We start from the raw sequence: 17,578 nt of genomic DNA on the forward strand, positions 1-17,578 counted from the left end.
AGGATGAGTGACAAATTTTGAAGAAAGCATCAGTTAGTGGAACTTCACCAAGTTCCTTAACTCAAGCTTTACTCCAAACTTGTTACAATCGGTATTTTTTGTCCTCCCAAGCCACTGTTGGCTCAAACACAAATAAAAAATATTTGTTGGTTTAATTGCACAATGACTAATACTCTATCATCTTATAGATGGATAAGTAGTTTCAACCTTTAGTTTTTTCTCTCAAGATGAACAAAGTGTTTTGAGAGTTATTCTAAACTTTACAAGAATTTACATAGAGAGCTTTTTACATAAAGAATGAAATAATGAGCGCTTCAAAATCATACTTCATATCTTCAAAGCTTCTGATATATATAGGCCTCCTTCAATCAAGTATTCATTGTCTCTAAACAGACATATTTCCTCTCTTAAGCTTGCCTCTGAAGAAAATGGTCGTTGCGACATTAAATAAATGCATTACATGCACATACTTCTTCATGTTGAGAAACCACTCTCCATCACTAGTGTGTTAAACACTACTATATGAAGCCACTTCCTTTTATGTCTGAGCAGGTCTGTGTAGAAGAGCTCTTCTTTTGATGGTGATTGAGGAATTTTAGAACTTAGCTTCATTTATTCTTCATAGGATTCAAAAATTCCTAGGAGAATGTGTCTGCAAAATAGATTTCAAACACATGGTATTAAATGATCTTTAATTTGTATCAAATCATAATTTTATCTTGCTATCATCTGAAACATCAGACATCGACTTCACAAATCATGTTCCGATAGTGCATGAGACATAACTCTTAATCTTTGTATTTTTTTAGATCTAATAAAAATAAATAAGGTCCTGATTCATTTTAAGACAAATATATTTTGACTTAACAATCTCCCTATTTTGATGATGTAAAACAAACAAAATTTAAAAGATGAAAGCAGACTTATAAGATATCACATAAAAGTATTAGTCAGTCTTATCATATGCAAAGAATATATATTAAAAATAGATCATAAAGCATCTTAAGACTTTGAGATGAAGTTTGAGTAGATAACAGAAAACACATCATTTTATTCATATAAAGATTTTCAGATCAAGAAGATGTGCTCTATGTAAAAACTAAAAAGTTCCAGGGTACAAAGAACCATAATAAATCCCCCTGAACTGATGCTTTCTTCAAACTTTGTCACTCATCCTCAGATGATTTTGAGCTTCAACATTTACTTTTTCTCCCCTTGAATTGATCTTTTCTTAAAACTTTGTCACTCCTCCTCAGATGATGTTGAGCTTTAGCTTTTACTTTTTCTCCCCATTTTGTTTGGCAACTTCTTCATCAAGTTTCCTGAGAAACTCTTCACTAGAGTCACCAGAATTAGATGAGAGATGAATAAGGCTACCAGGTGGCATTGGAGGACGAGGAGGTTTCTAGCCAATGATCTTCTTATAAAAGTAATCTCAAATCATGAACCATTTGCGAGCCTCCCCAACATGAGCATAATCCTGCAAGGCTTGAGCAAGGTCTTCTCTAGTTATAGCTAGTTCAACTTCAAGCAAACAGACATAGGCATAGGAGGGTGAAGGATCATATACCTGGACAACCATGGAATCAAAAGCATCTTCAACATAACATTCAACTTCTCCAATGATAGGATCCACATGGTGTGTGAAGAAGAATTTGGAGAAGGGTAGGAACACCACAAAGGAGAAGGTGCAATCAGACATAACATATAACTCCCTTGTCCATGTACATACCATGTTGAAAGGAGTTTCTTGGGTGAAGCAAGTATGGTTTAAGGTTTGATAGTATCGCCCAACTTCATGATCAATTGCATCTGTAGGTGGCTTCTCATTAGGGTCCAAACCAAAGCAACATTTCTTTAGTCTATAAAACCTCTTCATGGCATACCAATCTCTTAGAGATAAGGGGAGCAACATGAGCAACATGGTGAACAACCTAAGGCTAAAGCTTGAAGCTCAAGGAAAAGCTTGAAGAAGTTTTGGCTTTTACATGCCCAACTCCTTTGAGTGGCATTTGTATTGGTTGTTGCATCTTAGTATATTTGATATCTATTTTGCATTATGCATCATCATGGTTATTATGAAGAAAAGTTTCTAAGTTAGGAAAATTTCTTCAAAGGCAAAAACTCTCTATTTTTAATTGATTACAAAGTTGTCGTAATCGATTACAACAAGTTGTCTGAAGCTTAAAGAGTTAAGTCTCATATTAGTTTAATCGATTATGATACTATTGTAATTGATTACATTATTTTTTGAGACAATGACTAATTTATTCAGGAGCCTCTACTTTAATCGATTACCAGGTGGATTAATCGATTACTTGTCTCTTGTTTGAGTGTTTAGAGGTGAACAAGAATACTTTAATCGATTACCTAGAGCATTTACTTGACTACATTGTTCTTGAGTTGTTTTCCAAATGTTGGATGAACACTTTAATCGATTACTTATATAATCTAATCGATTACTTTGTTAAAATAATTGATTACCTTATAGATTTAATCAATTGCAGGAGGCTATAATTGTTTTCTCTATAAATAACCAGCTTGTGTTCTCATCTACATATCAAGAGATTATTAGAGAATACTTAATACATCTCAAAAATAATATCTTAGCCTCAGAATGAGCAAGAATTTGTGCTATTATTAGTGAATAAGAGAAGAAAAGAAAATAGCTTTATAGTAACTCACAACTTCTAAATTGTTTGGTTTGAAAGATCTTTTCTTGAAGATGAGTTATGTCTTTTGAATAGAAGAATATCACCTTCTCAATCTAGCAAGGTTTTTGAGGAATGATTGGTCAGGTTGTATCTCTCCTACTTGGTTTTTCTTGTGTATGGTTTTTAGACGGTCTTTTTGTTTATGCGTGAATTGCTTACAACATGCTAGAATAGAGTTTTCTAGTTTGGGCTAAGAGTATGGTTCTCTTAGGCTTATATTCACAAAGGATCCTAGTGTTGGGTGCCTTATTCTTTTTTTCCAGGTGGAAATTGTAGATTGGTTGTGATTTCCTGTAAGGATTCTTAATGCATAGTGCAAATTTAATTCAAGTTGTGGATTAGATAACTAGATTAGCTTCTTTAGAAATAGAGAGTGAAGCAATATAAAAGATTGTGTCTTTTTTCTCTTATTCTAATCTTTTTCTCTGATTCAAGGTTTAATCAACTCATTCAAGTTTTAAGAAAAGTCATTTGAGTATTAATCAAGATTTTAAAGATTCAAGTTTTATGACTATGAAAGATAGGATGTTAATGAAGGATCATGTTTAAGGAAGGATTGATTAAGTATTAATTACGTTCAATTCATATTTTTTTTGTGATACGATCCATACAAAAGTTTTTTTGTAACTGTGTTTTTTAAAAAAGTGCATTTTGTTTAGAAATCCAATTCACCCCCTCTTGGTTTATTGAGTTCCATCATATTTTTTCACAATCCAGATTGGTGAGCACAGTCTTTTGTTTAAGAGCTTCAAGCTCAAGTTTAAAAAGATGATCAAGTCAAGCTTTAACAACTGGTGGAGCATCTTCATCATCTTCAATCAGCAACTCCTTACCTTTGCAGTAATGGGCCTTTTGATACAAAATAGGCTTATTAGTGCCTATCTGAAATTGAGTGTCTAGGGGAGCTAGGCAAGAGAATTATGACCCCAACATGAAAGTCATGTGAGTGTTGAACCTTTGAATTCTATGAAAAGAAAATTTCCTTGATTTGATCTCTTCTCTATAGGTAGAGCTTCATTTGAGGCCATAGTCTGATAGCTCATAGTCTTGAAAGTTCACACTTTCTTCAGGTTCTTCCAACTGAATCTCCTATGTTTGAAAAGTCTCTATGGACTTGGTGCGATCCCAAGGAAGAACAACACTGAAGGTACATAAGAGACACATCGACTATTATAGATCCAAGGGAGTAGAGAAAGGCATTTCAGCAGACTCAGACTCTCTACTTTTCCATACACTTGCACCAGGAGGATACATTTTTCTATCTGTAGGCCAATGCTGAAAAATTAGAATGTTAGGGTCGGGAGTAGCAGTCTGTCTTGAAGGGAACTCCTTGACCACTAGTTCTTTATTACCATATACGCCAAATGTGTACTCCTCTTCAAGCAAGGTATCCCAAGATGAATAAGAGAAATGATCAATACCTGGAAAACCTACATTCCAGAACTTGGTGAGGTTCTATTTTTCCAACTCCAATTGTTGCATCTCTAGATGAAGAGTGTGAGTCTCAATATCAACATTTTCCTTCCAAACTCTATTGCAAGTCTATCACTCTAGAACTATGTATCCTTGAAAACAATGAAACAATCTAGTGTGAAGGTACAGATGCACTTGAACATCTAGTTGTGTCTGAATAGGCGATCTTGAAGGAAAGATTCATGTTGTGTTTTCCTATTTAGTTGGTTTCATCAATCTATGATTGAGCCTATGGGAGATTTCTGAGACCCGTAAGGGTTCTTCATACTTCATCATCTATGTCCTTGCTTCTAGACCCTCCATCATTACCTCTATAGAAATAGACTATGTGATGTAGCTCCATGTAGAGCTTGTAGGCATTGGATCTTTATCATCCATGGAGTCCTTTGCTTCTTGAAAATCAATGGCAGTAGAATGGAGAAGGAGGAAAGGTGATTGGAGATGCCACTTTAAGGAGAAGATGAGTCAAGAACAAGCTCACCACCATAGGAGGTCATGGATAAGAGCTTGAAGATAGGAGAAGATGAGTGGAGGGAGAAAGAGAGAGGGGGACATGAATTTTATGCCTCAAATGAGGTCTAAACTTTGAAGTCTAATTTCTCAACTGATCAAAGTTGAAAAAATGCACACACAAGGCCTCTACTTATAGCCTAAGTGTCACATAAAATTGAAGGAAAATTTGAATTTCTATTCAAATTTCACTTGAATTTGAATCTATGGAGCCAAAATTTCACTAATTATGATTAGTGAATTTTAGCTATGGTTCAGCCCACTAATCCAAGATCAATTTCATGATTCTCCACTAAGTGTGCTTAGGTGTCATGAGGCATGTAAAGCATGGAGGACAAGCACAAAGTGTGACTATATGATGTTGCAATTGTGTGTAGCAAGAAAATGCTCACCTCCCCCTTAGGATGGTCCAAAATTTAATTGGATTGAGCTTAATGCATGTAAAGCATGGAGGACACATCAAATAATGCACTTAATGCATGCAAAATTACAAAACTACCCCTAATACAAAAACTAGTCTAGGTGCCCTAAAATACAAGGGCTAAAAAATCCTACATTACTAGGGTACCCTCCCTACAATATGGAGCCCTAAATACAAGGTCCAAAAATAATGAAACCATAATCAAATATGTACCAAGATAAGTGGGCTCATACTTAGCTCATTGGCCCAAAATCTACCCTAAGGCTCATGAGGACTCTAGGGCCTTCTCCTGCATCTCTGGCACAATCTTCTTGGAGTCTCGTAGCCATGACTTTGGTGATGGGTCCCCTCCTCGGGAGGATTGCATCATCCCCTCCCTCTTAAAGAGGATTTGTCCTCAAATTTGTAGACCCCTCATCATTTGAACCAGCTACACCAGCAAAAGGGACCAAATAAGTAATGTCAAAGGTATTGCTAACTCCATACTCCTCTGGGAGGGCTAGCCTATAAGCACTATTGTTGATCCTCTCCAAGACCTGAAAAAGACCATTACCTCTAGGGCTAAGTTTGGACTTTCTCTTAGTAGGAAATCTATCCTTCCTAAGATAGAGCTAAACCCAATCCCTTTTATTAAGCACCAACTCCTTCCTTCCTCTATTGCCTTTAGCTGCATACACCTTTACTTGGTTCTCTATTTGGTTCCTAACCCTCTCATGTAATTTCTTCACAAACTCTGACCTAGATACCCTTTTTTTATGTATAAAAGAAGTGTCAAGTGGAAGGGGAATTAGGTCAAAAGGTGTGAGAGGATTGAACCCATAGACAACCTTAAAAGGTGATTGCATGGTAGTTCTATGAACCCCTCTATTATAGGCAAACTCTACATGAGGAAGGTACTCATCCCAAGACTTGTGATTGCCTTTTAGGAGAACCCTTAACAATATGGATAGAGATTTATTCACTACCTCTATCTACCCATCAATCTGTGGGTGACAAGTGGTAGAGAAAAGGAGCTTAGTTCCTAGCTTAGCCCATAAAGTTTTCCAAAAATGGCTAAGGAACTTAGCATCTCTATCAAACACAATAGTCTCAGACAAACCATGAAGCCTCACAACCTCTCTAAAAAAAGGTCTTGAGATGCGACTAGCATCATCTACCTTGTGGCATGGTATGAAAGGTGCCATCTAGCTAAACCTATCCAGCACCATAAAGATAGAGTTTACACCCCTCTGGGTCCTAGGAAGCCCAAGGACAAAGTCCATACTTATATCTACCCAGGGTGCAGATGGAATGGGTAAGGGTGTGTATAGCCTATGAGACATCACCCTAGACTTGGCTTGTAAACAAGCCACACACCTAGTGCAATACCTATGGACATTTTTTTTTCATATGGGGCCAAAGTAATTTTTCCTTGGGGAAGATAAGAGTCTTATCAATTCCAAAATGCCCCATTAGCCCACCCTCATGACTCTCTTTGACCAACAACTTTTTAATGGATCCTTGGGGTATACAAAGCTTTCCCTCCTTGAACAAATACCCCTTAGCAATGTAGAATCCATCTTGGGCCTTGTGCTCACAGCTAGCATAAATGGGAGAGAAGTACTCATTAGAAACATACAATTCCCTTATGTTATCAAATCCTAAAATTTAAGCTCCAAGGGAAGAAAACAATGTGTGTCTCCTAGAAAGAGCATCTGCAACCATATTGGTCTTTCCCTTTTTATATTTGATAACATATGGGAACTCTACCCATTTTGCATGCCTCTTGTTTAACTTGCATTGCCCTCTAATGTACTTAAGTGATTCGTGATCACTATGAATAACAAACTCCTTGGAAATAAGGTAATGTTCCCAAGTTTAGAGGGCTCTAACTAAGCCATAAAGCTCCTTATCATATGTGGGGTAGTTGAGAGCGGCACCATGAAGTTTCTCACTAAAGTAAGCAATAGGGTGCCAACCTTGCAACAACACAACTCCCACACCTACACTAGAGGCATCACACTTGTCGCAACCTACCCTTTAGTGGGAAGGCGAGGTGAAATAGAAGGTGCGTCTTCCAAAAAGGAAAACGCGTGGAAGTCGCCAACAACGTTTATTCGAGGAAAACATTAGAAAAACCAAAAAGAGGTATGTGAATTTTGAAAATAAGGGTTTAGGAGTTATTTACGCATAGGGAAGGTATTAGCACCCCATACGTCCGTCACAAGGGACGACAACCTTTAATCGAGTGTGCATAATGTGACTTCAAAATTGTTTATTTTTCCTTTTTATATTTTTATTTTTTATTTTTTGGGGTCAACAAGGGTGTTGCCCTTGCTCCTACGTATCCTCAGGTGCGATAAGAAATTCAAAACTACGTAGTTCTTTAAGTATGAAGTTTGTGTGTTAAATTGATTTTTATGTTTTTTAAAGATTCATTTTAATTGCGAACAAAAAGTCGTTTAAGGCGTTGGACCTTGAAATGACCTTTTAAATTTGAAAAGCAGAGAGAATCGTTAAGGCGTTGGACCTTGAAACGATCTTTTAAATTTGAAAACGGAGAGAATCATTAAGACGTTGGACCTTGAAATGATCTCAAGTAATATTTGATAAAAAAAAAAATTAGTTATGAGTTGGTTTTATCTTGGTTTTTTTTATTAACTTCTAATCTCTTTAAAGACAAGTTTACAACACTAGTGATCGATTAAGATTGAACTTTACGAAGAAAAAACGAGATCGACAATGATAGACGAAGGAAATGAATATGCACACAAAAACAAGGGGGACCCCTAAGGGTACATAGATCATATGCAATCCTCAAAAATAAAAACTAACCGACGGTCGCACGAAGAACACCAAACAAGGAACGATGTAGAGATTGATCATAGTCGCGATTCGGCAATGCCTCAGCTTCGTTTCCTCTTCTTTCTTCTTCTTCTTCTTTCTTATGTCTCTCAATTCCCTCCACCTTTGGACCTTTTTAACCTCCCCTCAGCCTCCCTTATTTATAGGAAAGTGGGCATTTGGTGGACTTGTAGCTCGCCCAGGCGAGCTCATGCCTTAGTCATGAAGTAACTGGCTCGCCCGGGCAAGCTGTAGCTTGCCCAAGCGAGCTTGTTTCTTAACATTGAAGTCTTTTGGTGGCCTAGGCGAGCCAAAGGCTAGCCTGGGTGAGCTAGGGTCTAAGAAACTCAATAAAAAGACCCTTTTGCCCCTCCTTTTCAGTATCCTTCACATTCTTGATCAAAACATTGAATGATCTTTTGTCTTGTGCGGTAACTTGTGTTGGAAAACCCAGTTTGGCTAGTGGGAATTAGTGAATGATAGTCCCCGGACAAAATTAGGGTCTGACAGTTGCCCCTCTTTACTTATCTTTTATTGGAAATAAAAGGGAAGTAAAGATAAGGACACTAATTTCATTCAAGCGACCTTGCTATTTGATTGGGAAACTGGAAAAAACCAAGGAAGTGAAACTGAAAAAAACATGAGGACATTGAAGTTTTATGAAATGTAAAACGGAGGACATTGAAGTCTAGTAGAGCGGAAGACATTTGAAGTTCTTCTTTTTTTATATTATATTTTTTATTTTAGCATAGAAACAGAGGACGTTGAGTCCTAAGAAGCACAAAGACAAGGACATTGAGTCCTAAGAAGAACAAAGACAACGACATTGAGTCCTATAAAAGACAGAAGATGTTGAAGTCTTATAAATTGTAAATGACATAAGACATTGAAGTCTTGCATATGTAAAAGACAGAAGACATTGAAGTCTTTGAAATGTAAATGACTGAAGACATTGAAGTCTTTGAATGTAAATGACAAAAGACTTTGAGTCCTATAAAAGCATAAAGACAGAGGACTTTGAGTCCTATGAAAGATAAAGGCGAGGGCTTTGAGTCCTGTAAAAGATAAAGGCAAGGACTTTGAGTCCTATGAAAGATAAAGGCAAGGACTTTGAGTCCTATGAAAGATAAAAGCGAGGACTTTGAGTCCTATGAAAGATAAAGGCGAGGGCTTTGAGTCCTATGAAAGATAAAATCGAGGACTTTGAGGCCTATGAAATCATAAAGCAAAGGATGTTGATTCCTATGAAACAAACCAATAGGTACTAGTACCAAAGGGCTTAACCTTATAAGAAAGCAAGAGGTTGACTCTTTGAGGGGGCCTCTCATCTTAAACTCAAAAGAGAGAACATTAGATTCGAGAATTTGGTATATAAAGAGAAATCTATGCACTTATAACCTAACATGATTTTTGGGATGCAGATGCATGCAAGCTTCATCTTGAAATGCAGTAAAATGCAAAAAAGTTTTGAATCATGAAAATTGTGTAATACTCATGACATTCTTTCCTATTTTTGTGATTTTGGTTTTGATTTGATTTGATTTTCTTTTTTTGGAAAACACAGATTGACTATCTCTTTTTGAAATACGTGATAACTCATGAGACCTCATCCTATCTTTTGCAAATCTCTTCGGGGACTCCCTCAGAGTGTATATTTTGTTTGATTTAGTCACTTGACAATTTTGGAGTGACGACAATGGAGCTGTTTGACATTTAATCAATCAACCGAAATATTGATCCTAGGGTTTTCCCATGTCCTTTCATTTAAAACTTTGACGATTTTGCACAGCAAGAACATATAAGGCTTTGGGACTGATCGCATGTACCATGGAAGGATGGCAATGGATGGTTAAACTTTGGTGTATGGCCAAACGAAACTTTCCTGACTTGAGATTATAGAGTGATGCCAAGGGTCTGTCAATCTCGCCAAAACTTTATGACATGGGCTGATCACGAAAGAATTTATATAACGAACCTACCCTTAGATTCGAAAGGAATCTCAAAGAGTTTGCATGAGAGACTAACATCAGATGTACCCTACTATCACAATTGTCTTTGGGCATATTCCACGAGCTCCTGGTCAAACGAGTTTTCTTCTCCAATGTGCAAGTGCAAAACCTCGAGGATTCTCTTATATATATATATATATATATTATTTTTTTTTCAACAATCACAAGTATGCGTGGGTTCCATTCCAGAATCCCAAATTAAAAGTAAAATTAGTCATTCCTTGATCGACATGGGCTTTATTGAGCTTGTATCGTGGTCAAGGGTAAGAGGGCTATGAAAGAAAGGATTAGAGAGGCTCAAAGAGTGTTTAAGGGTTACATTGAGTAAGAACCTCGAGAGCGTTGCTTGTACCTTTTGGGTTCGGCTCTACTCCTTTTGTCTCATACATTAATCCTTATTATACTTTTGTGCCTTCCTTATAAAATTGAGAGATCTTTTGTCTCTCTTTTTCTTCACTCGCCTTTGGTGGAGTTTATTTTCTTTTTCTTTTCATTGTTGCCCAACTTCATGCATGTGTTGTTTGTATTGCTCTTCCCACCGGTTTAGTAGTGGTTCCTACTCAGGGTTTTTATGTTGTTTTTTGTGTTGTTTTTAGAAAACAAATATGCATTGGCTCAGAGGGGGTAGCAAGGGATAAATTAGTGTTTGGGATGTTGAAACACGGCCATGTGTCATTTCGAATCTTGACTAGATACTTTTATAGTTTGGATTTTGGGACAAAACCTTTTATAAACACATTGTTGATTGTTTTTTCCTTTTTTATTTTTTATTAATCCTAATTTTTGCCTAGGCCACCCTTTCGGATTTTCAATCTACTAAGTGAGAACTTCTAATCTGCCCTTAGGTTCGCTTGAGGCTCATGCATGGTGCCTCTCATTGCCCCAGTGTAGGGCTCTGAGGTATCTATTGTTGTCTTTTGTCATGACCTTATAGCAATAAAAGAAATTGTGCAGGTTCTCGTAAATGAATTTTCAAGGACGAGAAATATTTAAAAGATTTTCAGTTGACAGATTAAGTCAAATGACTTCTGTTCTTGATAACTCACTTTTCTCTCAAAAAGAAAACTTTTAAGAATGATAAAATGAGGTCACATGAATGTTTGTACTTCTTATTTTTGATTTGGAACATAGTCAATCAAACATTTTTTTTAACTTTTTACTTTACTCGTCGTTTACGGCACCCTCACCAAACGTGGAGAATGAGCAATTTATGATTGAATAGACTTGGAGATCAACTTAGGAGCGCAGGTCACTTGAGCAAACAAACCAACGACTTACATTCACATTTCAGTGAAAGTTAAATAAGCAAAGATGTAATTGTGAGAGAATGAGAGACAAAGACATCAAATTTATCCATATTATTATCATTCTGATTGTTCTTTATAGTGATACATAAACCTGAAAATCCTAATGAGTCATTGGACACATCTAACAACAACCTTCAAATTTCTCCAAGCATCATACAGAGTATTGCTTGACGACATTTGAACTCACAAGCGATTTTCCTCCTCGAATCTCAACCAGCCTGTATCAATCAGACTTTGCACCTTATGTTTTAGGGTTATACAATGCTCAATGGAATGCCCCGGAACTCCCCCATGATAAGCACATGTCACGTTGAGGTTGTATCCTCTGAGAAATGGAGGTTGAGAAATCTTTGCTGGGCAGCGACTGTAGCCATATTGACCTCCATCATCCTTCTCATACTCATCATGGCTTCCATCATTGTGGTTATTTTCTCTTTCATGGCCTCCATGTCAGCCTTCATCTACTTTTACACCTCCTCTATTTCACTTATTACTCTAGCCCTGGCACGCGTTCGGTAAGGGCATCGTAAAACGCGTTCTTTCATTTTGATAACAATGATTACAGTTATGATTTCAAGGAAAGAATGCAATGAGCAATGCAACCAATATGAAAAGAAAAATAAGCATGGATGTATGTGAATGATGCATTGTTGAAGTATTGCAAATTTTTACACAAGACATTCAATAGAACATAGGGTCGAATCAATTCAGACAACATTATTCATTACATCTTGTCAGAGTCAAAGTGCAACTAGAAATACAACATGGACATCAACAATCTCAAAATTTTGTAATTTATTTAGCTCAATCACGTGTTGGCAGTAGCCAAAGAAGCTATGTAAAACTCGATCCATCTTTTGCCCTAACTTTTGCTAGTTGGTAACCTTCATACTTGACCTTGACTTGATGAAATCCTTTTCTTAAAAGCATGTGCTTGGTTTGTCCCCATAATCCAAGGAATATAAATTTTGATTTGTCAATACTTCGACAACCTATCATAGAGATGAATGACTAGGGCATACGTATGCTATGCATGACATATGTAATTATGAGATCGACATGAACGCTCGAAGAACCATCCTTTCCTAGTTAACAATGCATTAGGTACCATGTTCACGTGATTTTCAATCATTTTCAAGAGAAATGAGTGTATAACCCCAACATGGTTTGTTTATAGCTATCATCATGGTACCCAACGCATGTAACTAAGAATGTGGTGTAAACTTTCATGCTTCATTGTGACCTTACATTTTGTTCTTTTTCTTGTTTTTAATTTTTTTGTTTTTTTTTTTTGGAAAATGCAAGGCATGAGCAACTAGGTGTTAGGATCATGCATGAGTGAACATAACATGCAGACAATGAAAATAGAATGTATGCAATTGCCAAAACAAAAGCATGCTAAATGTAGATGTATGATAATGCAATGACTTATGCAAATGTGATGTGTCGCAACTTACCCTACGACGGGAAGGCGAAGGCCAAATAGATAAGCCAAAGCGTTCATCTCCAAGGGAGAAAACGAGCGGAGTCGCCACCAACGTTTATTTGAGGAAAACATTAGAAAAACCAAAAAGAGGCTTGGGAATTTTGAAAAAAAGGGTTCGGGAGTTGTTTATGCATAGGGAATGTATTAACACCCCACGCACCCGTCACAAGGGACAACAGCCTTTAATCGAGTGTGCAAAAATGTGACTTCAATATTATTTATTTTCCCTTTTTATATATTTTTTTATTTTTTGGGGTTGTTCTAACCTACCCTCTCGCAGATTTTTTTTAAAGGATAAAAGGTTTGGGAGTTGTTTACGCGCGGGGAAGGTATTCGCACCTCACGCATCCATCTCAAGGGATGACAATCTTTAATCAAGTATGCAAAATCATGACTTTGATATTTGTTGATTTTCCCTTTTTTATATTTTTTGTCTTTTTTGGGGGTCGACAAGAGCGTGGCTCTTGCTCCTACATGTCCTCAATTGTGATGAGGAACTCAGACCTACGTAGTTCTTTGAAAGCAAGAAAGTTACACGTAAGGTTGATTTTAGATTTTTGAAAGGTTCATTTTAACCGATAAAAGTGAAAGAGATCGTTAAGGCACTACTAAAAAAATGAGTTTTAACATCATCCTATTAATATTGGTTATTTGAAAATCGATGTCGTTAAACACTTACAACATCGATTTTCAAATAACCGATGTTAAAACTGAATTTAGTGTGATTTTAACATCAGTTATTTTAAAACTGATGTTGTAAGTGTTTAACGACATCGGTTTTCAAATAATCGATGTTAAAATCATACTAAATTTAGTTTTAACATCGGGTATTTCATAACCGATGTTGTAAGTGCTTAACGACATCGGTTTTCAAATAACCGATGTTAATATAAACTCTTTTTCTTTAATTATTTATATTTTTTTTTAAAAATCATATATTGAGTTATTAATTATATTTTAATTAAAAAATATATAATAATTAATAAACAATAACAAATTCAAAAGGTAATCATTTAAAAATTAAACTAATTTTTTAAAATAAATTTTGTAATTTTAATTTTATTATTTCATGATTATCATTTCAATATAACACACATTTATATAAATTATTGCATATTATTTCATTTGAAAATAAAAAAAAAACTATTTTTAATATAATAGAATTTAACTTTTATAGAATTTTTATACAATATTGGTAAAAATAATTATATCATAAAAAATTAAAATTTATTATTAATATATTTTATTTAATTATTATAAAAAAATTTAGTTTTTTTCTTCTTAAAAAAGGTCATAGTTTTCAATACTTTTTGTTTCATCCTACCAGTCATCCTTTAAAATAGAAAAGGAAATAGGCCATGAAGTTCGAACCAAATTGGTGGAGTATAGATTAAAATAAAAAAAAAAATACTAGATTTGAAATTAGAGTTGGCTTAATAACTCACTTGCTACTTTTATAGGAGGAAATAATTAAGGACGAGAATCATCAGCTTAGCTTGTTTCAAGACCGAAAAGAAATAACTAAACTAACCTTATAAAAAATAAGTTTGGTGATTTCGTTTCATATATTTATTTTATTAAAAAATATATTTGAGATTTCGATGATTAAAATTATTTGTGATAATTGTTCCCTTAAAAGAAAACATCATGTATAAATCAAATCAAGGTTTGAGTTAACTAATTTACACAATCATTCTTTTTTTAGAAGAAAACTTATATGGTTGTATATTATACTGTGTAGCTAAATAAATGAAAACTAAATTGTTGATTGTGTCTATCAACAAACACTGGTTGTTTCAACTTAACCAATCATTCAGTAATCTTACGTTCTAAATATATCAGTGTTTAATATCTAGGTGAAAGGGTTTTTCGTTCATAGTATTTCTATATGACTTCAACAAAATTATATATTTTTTTAATTTAATTTCATTTTTAGAGTTCACTAGATTTATTCAAGTCTTTTTTTGTTAATGATTCAAAGTCTAAATCAATTACTAGTTAATAAAAAATATTAAAGAAAATTAAGTTTGCGTGATCGTTAATCTTTTGTATAGCGTCTTCTTTAAACGCGTCGCCAGGAGGGAAAATAAAGTCCCTGCATGTTTTATTTGGATATCCATCCTAAATATAACAATCCTAAATTGGATTGTCTTGTTTATTATGCTTGCGTGTTAGAATAAGACACGGCTAGAAGAACCTCCGCACTCACGTTACAGTATAATCTTTTCAAAAGTAAATTAAGGTATATTCATTGTTGTTAAAAAAATATTATTAATTAAAATATTCAAAACCAACGAAGTTTTGAACCATTTTATTTAAAATTAATAATAAATACACTCTTATTTTCTTTATTTGGTCTTGTTTTAACAATAAAAAACAATACTGACCTTTTTTTAACTAATTAAAATATTTAATAAAACATATTAAGTATTTCTTAATGTATTAAGTTCCAAATTAAAAAAAATATTATTCAAGTGGGTAAATTAATTTGGCACATTAATGTGGTGTAAAGCTCTGTCTTACCCAATATATCGCCAATCACCACTCATTAGTCCATCGTATCTTACCTGCCTTGAAAAAAATTTCCATACATGTTAAGTTAAATCACTAAAGGAGTGCAAATTTGATTGGAAAAAAAAAAGAATATAAATAGATTTTAGAAGAGTAACTAGTAAATAACCCGTGTATACGCATGGATCACTTGATGAACCAAACTTTAAATGTTGATGTTCATGTGAATTTAAAACCCGTGCATAGGTATGGGTCACTTGATTAAGGGAACCTCAAAGGTTGATGTTTATGCGAATTTAAAACTTGTGCATACGCACAGATCACTTGATTAAGGAAACTTCAAAGATTAATGTTCATGTAAAACAATTATTTCAAATCATAAAATTAACAAACTATATTAAGATGAATCTCATGAGGCTCAAACATAATAAAGAAAATAAATGTTTAAAACTACAAGGGTTAAAAAGTAAAAAAGAAACTGTAGTTAAATTCAGAATTGAAATTTCAAATAAGTCAAATAGTTTTTTTTATAAATATATGGCAACATGTCAATTATAATACAAATTACTCCATATTTATATTTATCAACTCACATAACAATAAGTTGATTGTTAATTTACATTTAAACACTTGAATTTCAAGCAATTCAGCAGTGACCATACTATTTCCTCTAATTACATGCAATAAGAGGGAAAAATTATCGATTTCAAATCCATGTTCATGTTCTGTTAACTGCAATATCTTACCAACTTAAATTTAAAAGACAATGCAAAAGAATAGGACTCACCACCATCCCTATGGCATTTTTCTCATTGCCATTCACTTCACCACCAAAACAAATTCAAGTGAGAAATGAGAGGAACACTAACGTCTTCAAATCCCGTGGTTGTCCTGACCTACTCATGGTGGAGAGAAGGGATCACAAAAGCGAACGAAAAAATATGATAATAGCATGACTGCAATTGTAAAGAAAATGAAACACGAATTAATAAGAATGAAGAAAGAAGACATAAATCCATAACACAATAGCATGAAATTTGAAGTTGAAGTACCTCTCAAATAGCTTGAACATTCCATCAAAATAATAATAATAATAAACATGCATAAAACAAAGCACAAAGAAAGAACCTTGCAAGCAGGAAAATCAGAAAGGGGAAAAAACCGAAAAAAATCAGCAAAGAAGAAAAAACATGAAACAAACAACAATAACTAAATAATAATAATAATAATAATAATAATAATAATAATATAAATGTTTTTTTAGCATAGCTTGTTATCTTCTCTTCCAATCTCTTTTTCTTGGCTTTTTATCTCTCTAGGAATTGTCGCAACCTCTTGCAAAACCAAATAATTGAACAAATAATAAAAATAATTTTAACATTTATAATATAAATGTTTACAACAAACAAAAATCAGACAATTGCAGATCTGGCTTAATAATAATTAGATTCTAATCCAACTAAAGATAAAAGTTAAGAAAGGAATAAAATAAAAATCAACTACCTTCTTCCTAGATTTTACATAGGTATTCAACATTTAACTTGACCAAATTTTTGTACTCAAGCAAAATGGAAGCAAAGAATCATGTGTATTTTCTCAGCACTATCACAGCCAATTGTAAAGAAAAAATTTCAAATGACCAGGGAATGAAGGATGGGGATTAAAAAGGGAATAACAATGATTTAAAATTTCAAGTTAGATGTTACAACTTCACACCATCTTGTAATGAAGATGAAATATGTGTAATCAAAATTTACATAACTATCAAACAGCCATTAGATGGATAATCTAATAAAAAAAATTTCATGGACTTGCAGAGAATATGCAAAATCATGAAAGCATATGTAGATAGCAAGGAATAGCAGATAACCATAAAAGCAGTGATAGTCACCTATTTTATACACGGCAAGTCCATGAACTTAAAATTCAAACCTAAAGCAGTTTTGGAAAGATAAAAATAAAAATCATATCACAGCCTCTCTTCTAGAATAAACCACATAATCAGAATGTTATTCATATAGCATAAATGTCATTTCATATGCACAAACACTCAATTTTCAATCCTTCCATAACATATAGTTGCATTTATTTCAGTTTCATATCCACTATAGCAAACCAACGATTTAATGATAATAATATTTTTAGTCCTTTTAAAATAGATTACCTCCTGGTGGGATAAGACTGTTATTGTTAGATTACCTCAAACAACTTCACTACACTAAGGTTGACTTATATGTGGGTATTCTGGAGGGGTACATTAATATGCCTAGGGGATGCGTAAGACATCAAATCTTATTAAAAATATATAGGAAGATTCAAAAGTA

Source organism: Glycine max, chromosome 12 (assembly GCF_000004515.6).
Source record: "Glycine max cultivar Williams 82 chromosome 12, Glycine_max_v4.0, whole genome shotgun sequence".
NCBI classification, from domain to species: domain Eukaryota; kingdom Viridiplantae; phylum Streptophyta; class Magnoliopsida; order Fabales; family Fabaceae; genus Glycine; species Glycine max.